At 39.2% G+C, this 11,556-nt stretch overlaps 1 protein-coding gene across 3 annotated transcripts in view; it reads right to left on the bottom strand.

Moving 5' to 3' along the window:
- PKIA (cAMP-dependent protein kinase inhibitor alpha) overlaps positions 1-8,465 on the bottom strand; it is a 96,142-nt gene extending 87,677 nt beyond the window's left edge. For 2 of the 3 annotated variants that reach the window (XM_045981716.1, XM_045981707.1), the window contains exon 1: positions 8,337-8,465. The gene's annotated coding sequence lies outside the window, so the exon portion shown is untranslated. Of the gene's footprint in view, positions 1-7,291; positions 7,331-8,336 lie in introns of all 3 variants that reach the window. The other variant, XM_045981696.1, reaches the window with a different exon arrangement.
- Between the last annotated feature and the right edge of the window lie 3,091 nt (positions 8,466-11,556).

An 11,556-nucleotide genomic window follows, 5' to 3' on the forward strand; every position in this document is an offset into this window, starting at 1 on the left:
GGGTGACTCAGTCAGTTAAGTAGCTGCCTTTGGCTCAGGTCATGATCCCAGCATGCTGGGATCGAGTCCCGCATCGGGCTCCTTGCTCAGTAGGGAGCCTGCTTCTCTCTCCTCCTCTGCCTGCCACTCTGCCTGCTTGTGCATACTCTCTCTCTCTCTCTCTCTCTCTGACAAGTAAGTAAATAAATAAAATCTTTAAAAAAAATATATGTTATAAACTTGTTGCTTCATCCTTGACATTGTAGCATGTTAATGTCTAATTCGGGTATAACATGATGCAATCCCCCAGGAAGCTTCTTTGTTTCTCCCCTCTTGGACAATGCAAATCAAGATAATCTTCTGAGAAGGGTATTGAAAAGTTTTGCCAATTCTGTTTTACTTCATATGTACCAATATTCTGTAGTTTAGCTTAAATACAACACTCCTGTCAGGATAAATTAAAATGGATACATTAAAGAGAAACTAAAGAAAAAAAACCAACAAAATAAAAGATTTAATATAATGCAGGTACATAAATTTGAACTAAAAAACAGACCAAATTTTAGATTAGGCTGGATTCAAATGACCCATTGCTAGAGCTTAAAACACACACACACACACACACACACACACACACACACACACACTCACACACACCTAGCTATAGATGTTTCTAGTTTTCTACTCTGTTGTTGTAAGACTTGACTGACATCTGTGATGTACTCTGTAATATCTTTGAAATGATAAAATGTGTTGAGAGACTTGAAATCTGTCAAGACTTGTGTATAATATTTTTCTTCCATGAACAGAAATGAAAAAAGTGAGAATATTTCCTTGCTCAAGTCATGGTAAATGGATTCCCTTATATTACATGCATTCATTTTAAAGACAGAAATGGCTACAGAGGGGCGCCTGGGTGGCTCAGTGGGTTAAAGCCTCCACTTTCGGCTCAGGCCATGATTCCAGGGTCCTGGGATTGAGCCCTGCATCAGGCTCTCTGCTCAGCAGGGAGCCTGCTTCCCCCTCTCTCTCTGCCTGCCTCTCTGCCTACTTGTGATCTCTCTCTGTCAAATAAATAAATAAAATCTTTAAAAAAACAAAAAAGAAATGGCTGCAGAAAATACATTAATACTATCTGTTGAAGAAGTTTATGATTTTTATAGTCAACATACTTTTTCTAATTATAAACGTTCATGTATTGTCTCTGACCCAACAATACCACTCCAAGAATTTCTTCATCAAAAATTAAAGCACCAATCCTGGGTCTTGGCACTGTCAACAACAACAAAATAAGAACAAAAAAGTAAAATCACTAACATATGAAGATGAGCAACTTTGTGTCCATTACCACATACCTTGAAATCAAAAACAATTTGGAACTTAATATTTATCAATTTTTCATTTAATAAAATCATGGGACATTCTTTGTACATATTAGGTCTCTACTAAAGGTGATATGGTAGTGTTTTGTGCTAGATATCATCAATGTAATAATAGGCAATATACTGAAAATGTTTTGCAACTAAAAAACACTGTAGGTGTGTATATTTATACATACACACACACACACACACACACACACACATATCATTCAGCTTGAAAAAGTAATGTAATTTTGGGCGCTTGGGTGGTTCGGTTGATTGAGCAACTGCCTTCAGCTCAGGTCATGATCTTGGAGTCCCTGGATCCAGTCCCACAGCAGGAGTCCTGCTTAGCAGGGGTCTGCTTCTCCCTCTGACCTTCCTCCTCTCATGCTCCGGAGGTCTCATTCTCTCTCTCTTTCAAATAAATAAATAAAATCTTTTAAAAGCAAACAAACTAAAAAGCAATGCCATTTTGACACATGCTACAACATGGATAAACTTTGAAAACATTATGCCAAGTGACAGAAACCAGACATAAAAGGATAAATATTGTATGATTCTGCTATATAAGGTGGCTAGAATAGGCAAATCCATAGACCCAGAAAGTAGAATAGAGTTTACCAGAGGCTGAGAGGTGGGCAGATGAAGGGTAACTGCTTTATTGGTACAAAGTTTCTATTTGGGATGATGAAAAAGTTCTGAAAATGGATAGTGGTGGAAACTGCTCAACATAGTGAATGTATTTAACATCTGTGAATTTCATACTTAAAAATGCTTAAAACAGCTAATTTTGTTATTTCTATTTTACTATAATAAAAAAATAAAAATCCACTATAAAATAAAGTATAAATTTACCTTGCATTGGGCACATTATAAAATTTCCATAAAACTGCCCCTATTTTGGGACACCTAGGATCAAACTCCCACATTGGGGTCCCTGCTGAGTGGAGAGCTGGCTTTTCCCTATCCCCTCTGCTGCTCCCTCCCAATCTGTGCTCATTCTTTCTTCCTCTCTGTATGAAATAAATAAATTTTTTAAAAATTGTCCTTATTTTAGGAGCTTATATAGTTATTATCATATTTGGGAAGTGTAGGGAAACCAAAAGCTTAAGTCGGCCCCTTCAGTTTTCTTTCTCTCCATCTCTTGTTTTTTTTCTAGATTAATGTTGTCACACTTCTTTTCAAATACTAGCATCAGCAAACCATGCTAGCTAGTACTGGTCTCTTCAGGTATCAGTTAATTTTTAATGTATTTTATGCTGGCAATTGTTTTATAACCTAGGAGGGATGAACATAACTTGTCATTCTCCCCTTAACATGGCAAAAGCAAATACATTACTGCAGACAGCGTCACCAGAGAGAAATAGGAACTTTGAGGCAAACATACATCCATCGTAAGAAAACTGAATATGTTTCAAAGGAGCCTACATCGCTCAACTGCTGGCAATGTTCTTCTACATATTTGGCACTACAGTGCTCTAAGTCTAGAACTGTTTCTTTTTTTGTAAAAAATGGTTTTGATTGGAAAACCCTAAATAAATCATTTGGAATGTATAACATTCAGAACTCCTTCTGGGATTCCTTTTCCATGAATCAGGGTTCTTTGAATCACTTTTCTCACTGGCACTTACTTGTTTTCGAATCATCTTAGCTGCCTTTGTGCCAGTGATAATGAGCAGCTCTCATTTTGGGTTCTAAAGCAGGGAGAACAATAGAAGGAGAATGTTGTTTCAAGTACCAAAAATGTCTGGGCTAATAAAGGACACATATCTTGTTAAAGTGAACCCAGAGCAGATGTTCTTAAACCGTTTGCTAAGGAGTACTTTAGTGGGTCCTTAAACACCTGCAATTGTATGCAAAATGCTATGTGTATTTGTGTGTGTTTGTGTATATACTTGGGGAGTGGATGCATAGCCTTTACTGAATTATCAAAGGGGATGCTAAGGCCCAAAAGTTTAAGAAACACTGGAAAGATTAATTACAAAACAATTTTTAAATGACTCTGATAGCTCTGACCTTGGTTTTTATAATGCTTTCCTTCACTCTTAACACTTCAAAGAGCAGCATGGTAACATGGAAAGAATGTCTGCTAAACATTTAGGTGAATCTTTGAGTCTCAGTTTCCTAAAGTAAAATTCCCATAGAGTAGAAGGCTGAAATTTGATTCCACAGATGAAAAGTACCTGGCAGAGTGCCTTGAAACTGGACAAATGCTTATGTATGTAAGGCACCTTCTCCTGCTTACTCTTTTTCAATAAAAGGCAAGCATGTTGAAAGCAGATACATCTTCTTTAAACTTTTGTTTTGCGGGCACCTGGGTGGCTTAGTTAAGCAGTTGCCTTCAGGCTCAGGTCATGATCTCAGGGTCCTATGATCTTAGCCCTGAGACAGATTCCCTGCTCAGCAGGAAGTCTGCTTCTCCCTCTCGCTCTGGCCCTTACCTGCACTCATGCTCACTCTCTCTTTCAAATAAATACATAAAATCTTTTTAAAAACATAAAGTTTTGTTTTGGGGACATATGGGTGGCTCAGTCAGTTAAGTGTCTGCCTTTGGCTCAGGTCCTGATCCCAGGGTCCTGGGATAGAGTCTTAGCTCAGCAGGGAGCCTGCTTCTCCCCTTCCCCCTGCGTGCCACCCCACCCCACCGTGTGCGCTCTTGTGCACACTTGTGGACCCTCTCTCTTTCTCTCTCTCTGTCAGAGAAATAAATAATTTTTTTTTAAAAGTTGTGTTTTGTTTTGTTAAGCTTATCATAGTTTTAATATATATGAGCTAATATACATTTAATGACCTGTAAGCTCACAATAACTTCTGTTGAATATAATTATTTGAATGTGCTTTCACTATATTTATTATTATGTAAATATTTTAAAAACTAAACAGTACTTGCACACAGTTTGGGAGTTGAACTTGACTGATGGTGAAGAGTGGGTAGAGATATACCCCTGAAATAATAAACAATTTCTTCACTAAAATCAACTGCTGAATGTTTACTATGCATATACAAAAGGTTCCTGACTTATGATGGTTCAATGTATGATTTTTCAACTTCATGATTGTGCAGAAGAGATACACATTCAGTAGAAACCACAATTCAATTTCTGACTGGGTTTTTTCCCAGGCTAGCAGGAAGTACAGTAATCTCTCATGATGCTGGGCAGTGGCAGCAAGCCACAGGTCCCAGTTAGCCACACGGTCATGAGGCAAACAACAGATAATTTAACAACCATTCCGTACCTACGTAATGATTTGGTTTTTCACCTTCAATATAGTATCCAATAAATTACATGAGATATTCAACACTTAATATAAAATAGGCTACGTGTTAGATGATTTTGCCCATCTGCAGACCAATACAAGTGTTCTGAGCTCACTTAAGGTAGGCTAAGCTAAGCTACGGTGTTTGGTGGGTTAGGTGTATTAAATGCACTTGACTTAGGATATTTTCAACTTATGATGGGTCTATTGGGATGTAAGCCCAGTGTAAATCAAGGAAGAACTGTACGTAGCTAGGCACTGTACTATGAGTTGCAGGTAATAAAAGGTTGTCAGTCACAAATGTGCTCTCCAAAGCTATTTTAGGAGAACAAGGCATTGGTTCACACTAAAGAATAGACCAAGATATAAAGTGCAATAGGAATTTAGGGAGAAAGAGAGAAAGCTCACCTGATATGAGGATGGTGGGTATGGGGAAAGCTTTATGGAAGAGGAAGTGTCTGATGTGAGCAAGGTTTCAACATAAATGGGGTGAGTGAAAGCAACAGATGAAGACATATAGGTGTGATATCATGGGGCACAAACTGGAAATAAATACCAGTTGGTTTAGGCTGATCACAGGATAGCTTAAGGGGATTAGTGAGAAACTAGATAAAGAGATATCTCAGTTCCTGATGCATATTACTTATTAATGATACCTAAACATGAATATTTAATTTAAAAAGAACATGGATGAGAACTTAAAAATAAAGACATAATGAAAAAGGTGAAATATTACATACATCTGGCAGTTAGGAGAGCACTGACAACTTTCAAAATTGCACTTTTTCTACTTATTTTCAGTGGAGACACTGGGTAAATAGAAATTCACTTCTTTAGCTTTATTATTTCTACTTTTTTTTTCTTTTCCATTTTTCAAAATCTCAAAATAAGTCTATTTCAGTTGCAGCTAATGGCAGTAAGACAGCGTCAGAAAATGCCTTTTTTTAATGAGGTCAACTTTGATGTCTAAATTTATACTAAGTTACTGATAACACTGACCACCCACCATACTAAAATTTTTTTTTATGTGATTAGAAAGCAGTAGATGACTTCATCCTATCTTGTCAAACCTACAAAAATGTCTGCAGTTCATTCAGCATCTAATAGGGCACATCCTTTTTTTTTTTCACTCCTCCTCCATCTCTTGAACACCAGGCAATTAATTTTTCCTTTCCTTGGGAAACAGTTAAAGAAAAGCATATAAAGTCATAAATCAATTTCAGTCATGAAGTCATGAAGTCAGACATATATTTCTTCTTAGGGCTCTGAATTTAGATACTTTTCTCAGAAAAATTGTTTTATTTCAATATAACAAAGTCCAAATTCAGAAATCCTTTAAATTTATTTATCTTCCTCAGTTGCACTGAAATGAAAAATTAAATTTTCTAACTTATTTTCTCTCTTCCCCAAAAGGCTTCTCCAATGTAGGTCCATAACTCAGTGATTCATCTCTCCTATAAAATCATTGGCAGGTATGATGCCAGCTTAGGCAGTACTAGTCCCCTAATTCTGACCCATTTCTTCTCAAAGAATTCAGTTTCTTTAGAAACCAAGTAATAGACACTTTCAATTTCTAAGTATTATTAGGATATTCTCATGCACTAATAGTCAACATGAAGAAAACTCAAATTACAGAAATTTTTACTATACCTAAGGTCAATTATACTAATCTGTACTTCATAATTTCTTAAAAATGAATATTATATTAACATTTATTATCATTTATTATTCAGAATAATTATTTATATAGTTAAATATTTTAAGATTAGTAAAGAAAGGTTGTAGAATAAAGGGTTTTGTTGTTCTTGCTCTTTGTTTCCTTTTCTATTTGGTGTGCTGTGCCTGACTCAAAATTATAGTCTTGAAATTTTAATATTTCAAACCCACACCACACTCAACACATAATAACAACAACATGTTAAAAAAAAATTGGTGCTGAGGTTTTCATGATCCAGAGTTCCTGGAGTGAGCCACTTGGAGTGGGATTTGCCCACCCCCTCCACTCCCTCTCCCTCATATACTAAAGGTAGAGACAAAGAAACCAACTCAAATCCTTCTAAAGTGTATTTTATAAAAAGAATTTGTATTCAGAAACGCAATAATGGCATATAATAGAATTAACGTGATTTTTCAAAACTAATATTTTTGTCTAAAAGCAATATTTAACAAGAAAGGTAAGCAGAGATAAAATTTTAGCTATAAAACTTGCCTCTCTTTTTCATTGAGCTCCTCTTTCAATTTGCTAAAATAAAATTACACGGCTATTGAGTCAGACTGTCTCATTTCAAATTTAAAGATAAAGATCCCCGGTTAAATAGAGTATTGGCACAGACACCCCAGTGTGGCTTATTGCAAATACTCTCTGTTGGTGAAGTGGCACATTTGCAATCCCCATCACAGCCATCTTACCCATTTCAGAGCATATTATTCAAATATACATCCTAGGTGGCAACAGGAATAAGGCACTTGAGCTCAGTAGCAAGAGGTTTGTGGGGGGAGATCCTAGAACAAGTGGCCAGAACCCTTAAAAGGCAAGACTGACTTGAGGATGCTCAAATAACCTGAGGCTTAGATTGGCCAGCTCCAGTGGCTTCCTGAATGCCTGTGGGGAAAGCCTCTCTGGAAACTCTTTCGAGGTTATTGGGGAATCCTGGGACAGACATACTGTTTGCTTTTTGGGGAGTACCTACCTCAAATCCTATCAAGGTAGGTGTCTCCCATCCAGCGGACTAAAAAAAAAAAAAAAAAAAAAAGCTTCAAGAAAAACTGGATAGACACATTCACATTTGTACTTCCACCTATGCCTATGGACAGGGAGCAAAATATAAGTATGGTCCTCTTTCTGACACCCCAACAGATTCTGCTGTCCTCGAAATCCTCTTCTCTTGTAGCCGCAGTGACTACAGCGAAGGAAGTTACCGGGAACCATGTTGGTACTAGGTTAAAAGGAGGATTTTTCGTGCCACGTATTTGGGGGAAGGATACAGGTTAGAGTATACAGAGAGATACTAAAACTGGTGTAGGGCAATGCCCTTTGTAGGTCCTTGACAAAATCAGTCATGGAGCAGAGGTTGTGGATTGAATCTGACAAGATCTGGCCTATGAATGGACCCGGCATCCCAGCGAAATCAATGAAGTAATTGACGAGAGAAGATGATAAACGAAGGGATAAGGTAGAAACAAGTGCTGCTCACCCCAAGCTGAACTCCAGGAGATAAGAGAAGTTTCTCCTCTAATTTGAGACTCTTTATCTAAAGGTTCAGTATTGAAGTAGGTGTTTGACATTGAAATGGGCACAGACCAATTTTGATAACTAGGAAGGGAGAGGACAGAGGAAGGTAGGAAAGATTTCTGATTAGTTCCCCAAGCTGCCTCCAAGGACCTGCTGCTCCAAAATCACAAAATAACCAAGTGAAGGCTGAGTAGAAAGATAAAAGTGTAACTCCCAATTATTTCACATTCTGAGTCTTCTTCAGTCTAAGCGAGTCTAGCACTGAAACAGTCGGCTATCTTTAAGAGTATAGAGACTGACCGCCTTCTTTGTTCGCCCAGTAACCCCGCTCCACCAATCTCAAGCACTTGGCTGATTAACATTTCAATTCCAGTTGTTGCTCCTTTTCCCATTGCAGTATGCAGCAAGGATATTTCCCTTCTCTGTGTATTGCAAAACCCATTATTACCCAGCGGAAAGAACTAAGCGGCGTGGCGGAGGCTAATAATAGCCGGGCTGCTTACCTTCTCAGGATGCAGTCAGCGCGAGTCCCAGAGCCCGCTGCCCCGGGGCCGCAGTGCCGCCGCGCCGGGCAGAGTGCGTGGTCAGCTCCGCGGGCCCCAACCCCACCTGCAGGCTGCAGCAGCTGCTCCCGCCGCCGCGCTCCGGCTGCATGAAGTCATCCCCCGCCCCGGGCCGGATCACCACATTCCGTACCAGTCGCGGGGGGAGAGGGACCTCTCCCGGCAGCGGATATGGGCTCCTGAAAACTGTGCCCGACGACCGCTACCCGTCCGGGTCTTAGGTTTCTTTTCTATTAATGCTGTTACGCAGGAAGCGTTACCAGATTGTGGACCGAGAGAGAAGGGCCAGAGAAACTTCTCTGCATAGCGCCTTTCCTCCGAGAGCTCCCCTGTCACGCCCGCTGCATGGACAGCTCCATTCGACTGTGTGGGTTTCCCACCCTCTTCATTTTTCTTATCAGTATTGTTCATTTCGCAGAATTTGAGACTGGGATTGTCTTTTTAAGATAAACATTCAAACACTGCGGAAATGTTTTAAACCAGCAATCGATCTTTCTAAGCCCCTTGAGGCACGCCTCACTTTCCCCCAAAGCATACCCACAGGCAAACCACTCACAAGCATGAAAGCTGGGACCTCTCACCCTCTTTCCTACGTAATAGAACAGGAAACTCCCAAAGGAGTGGAGAAGTAGGACCGACCAAAGAAAGCACTCGAGGAAACAGAGAGGGCTGGCCCCAGGATTTTTCTGTTCTTTAGTGGTGCATTTAGTGGACAGATGTTGCCTCTAACACCTTCCCCCCACTCTTCAATTGGGCTGGCTGCTCTGGTGACAGCTATAACATTTGGAAGCCAAGAAGCAGAATCCACAGTAACAGATGGCTGTATCTACCCCCCCCCCCCCGCCCCAAACGCAAGGATGTATCAGAATTGGCCTTAGGAATAATGTAAGCGAATACACGTATAAGCCCCTTCTTAACCTCTTTAAATGGGCACCAGCTATTAAACCCCCGCCCTCCCATTCTGTCTCTTCCTTTCTCTCTCTCTCTCTCTCTCTCTCCCTCCCTCCCTTCCTTTCTTTCTCCTGCCGACCAGCTCAGCCATGTGGGGATTTAAGGGAAGAAAAGGCCAAGGATTTGTTCCCTTTATGGTGACGCCAGTGTCTCTTTCTCCCATTGTTAAGTCATTTCCAAGCAGAGAGGTTCTTTGACAGTAGAGTTCAGTGTGAGGTGAGTTTCCTCATTTAATTTACTTTGGGAATTCCCCTCACTAGGTCCAAGCCAGTTTTATCTTGTGGATTTGAACAGCAGCATAAGCAGAGCATTGCACAAGGCCAGGAAAGCACATTTGATCCATGAAGAGCTCCCATCTCTCTGTTTAGCAGTTCCAAAATTGGTAGGTAGTGTAGCAACAGAATTCCAAAAAAAATCATTAAGAATTCTTGGCCCTAGAATGAATGCTGTTTGGAAGCTGCAGCAACCTAATTCATGCCTTTGAGTCTCAATTTCATAAAATTAAGCCATTAATATCACCACAGATCGGGAGGTTCTTAATTTGTATCAAAGGGTATGTAGAATCTGAATGGGAGTGTTCCATCTTTAGTCTTACTAACCTATAACAAAAATTTATAAATTTAAATATAAATGCAAACAATGAACCGCAATAATATGAGTACCTATGACTTTGTCACCAACAGAAATAACAGATAATTTCCTATTTTAGGTTTTACAGATATCTCAAAAATCACTATGCTGATGTTACAATTAAATCGTCATCACCTTTTTTTGTTTTATTTAATAGATTATATATGTTCTTAGAATAGGTTTAGATATACAGAAAAATTAAAGAGATAATATAGGGTTCCTATATGTTCCACTCCCAGTTTCCTCTGTTATTAACAGCTTACATTAGTATAGTACCTTTGTTACCATTAATGAAACAATAATGCTACACTAATATTAACTAAAGTCTGCACAGTTTCCTTAGGTTTTACCTAAGGTTTTCAATTCTTTTCCCAGCTCCCATCCAGGACACTATGCTACCTATAGCTGTCATGTCCCCTTAGGATCCTCTGAGCTGGGATAGTTTCTCAGATTTTTCCTGTTTTTGATGACCTTGACAGTTTTGAGGAATCGTGGTTAAGAATTTTGTAGCGTGGGGCGCCTGGGTGGCTCAGTGGGTTAAAGCCTCTGCTTTCGACTCAGGTCATGATCCCAGGGTCCTGGGATCGAGCCCCACATCGGGCTCTCTGCTCTGCAGGGAGCCTGTTTCCTCCTCTCTCTCTGCCTGCCTCTCTGCCTACTTGTGATCTCTGTCTGTCAAATAAATAAATAAAATCTTTAAAAAAAAAAAAGAATTTTGTAGCGTGCCTCACTATTGTAATCTGTCTGATGCTTCTCTCATGATAAGACTGGGGTTATGGTTTATTGGGAAGACGACCACAAAATAAAGTGTCATTTTCATAACATCATGTCAGGAGTATATACTATCAAAATGATTTTCAACTGTTGATGTTGATCTTGATCACCTGACTGAGATAGTATCTCAGAATTTTCCACTGTAAAGTTACTCCTCCATCCTTTCTTTCCATACTGTTGGAAGGAAGTCACTATGAGAAGCTCATGCCTAAAGAGTGGAGACTTATGTTCTACCTTCTTGAGGGCAGAGTATTCACATAAAGTATTTGGAACTCTTTCACACAGGAGATTGTCTTTTCTACCCTAAATATTAATTTATGCAATTGTTTATTTATAGCAATATAGAGTCATGCATATTTACTTTATACTTCGAGTCATAATCCAATAACATTTTATTTTGTTGTTCAAGTTGTTCCAGCTTTAGCCATTCCAAGTTCCTTTTGTTGGCGCCTATGCTCCTTTGACATACTCCCTTTGATGTCTGTGGGTGTGCGTTATTACTTTGTTATTTACTGGCATTACACCATGCTAAGGCCCATCTTGTATTTTCCTACTCCAGTCCTAGAATCAGCCATTTCTCCAAGAAGCCCTGATTCCTCTTAGTAGAGGATGGTAATAGCAAGATCTGGGCTTTCGGTGTGGTGGTTGCTAAGGGGGTACCATTTGTTTAGGCTCTCTGAGACAGCAAAGAAATATATATTCCTCATACATGGGTATATATGTATAAATATTCGATATGTAACTGCCAGTACTTATATTGAACTAAATATGAGTTCATACTAATGTCTTCAAGCCTAATCTATTA

This window comes from Meles meles, chromosome 1 (assembly GCF_922984935.1).
Source record: "Meles meles chromosome 1, mMelMel3.1 paternal haplotype, whole genome shotgun sequence".
NCBI lineage: Eukaryota > Metazoa > Chordata > Mammalia > Carnivora > Mustelidae > Meles > Meles meles.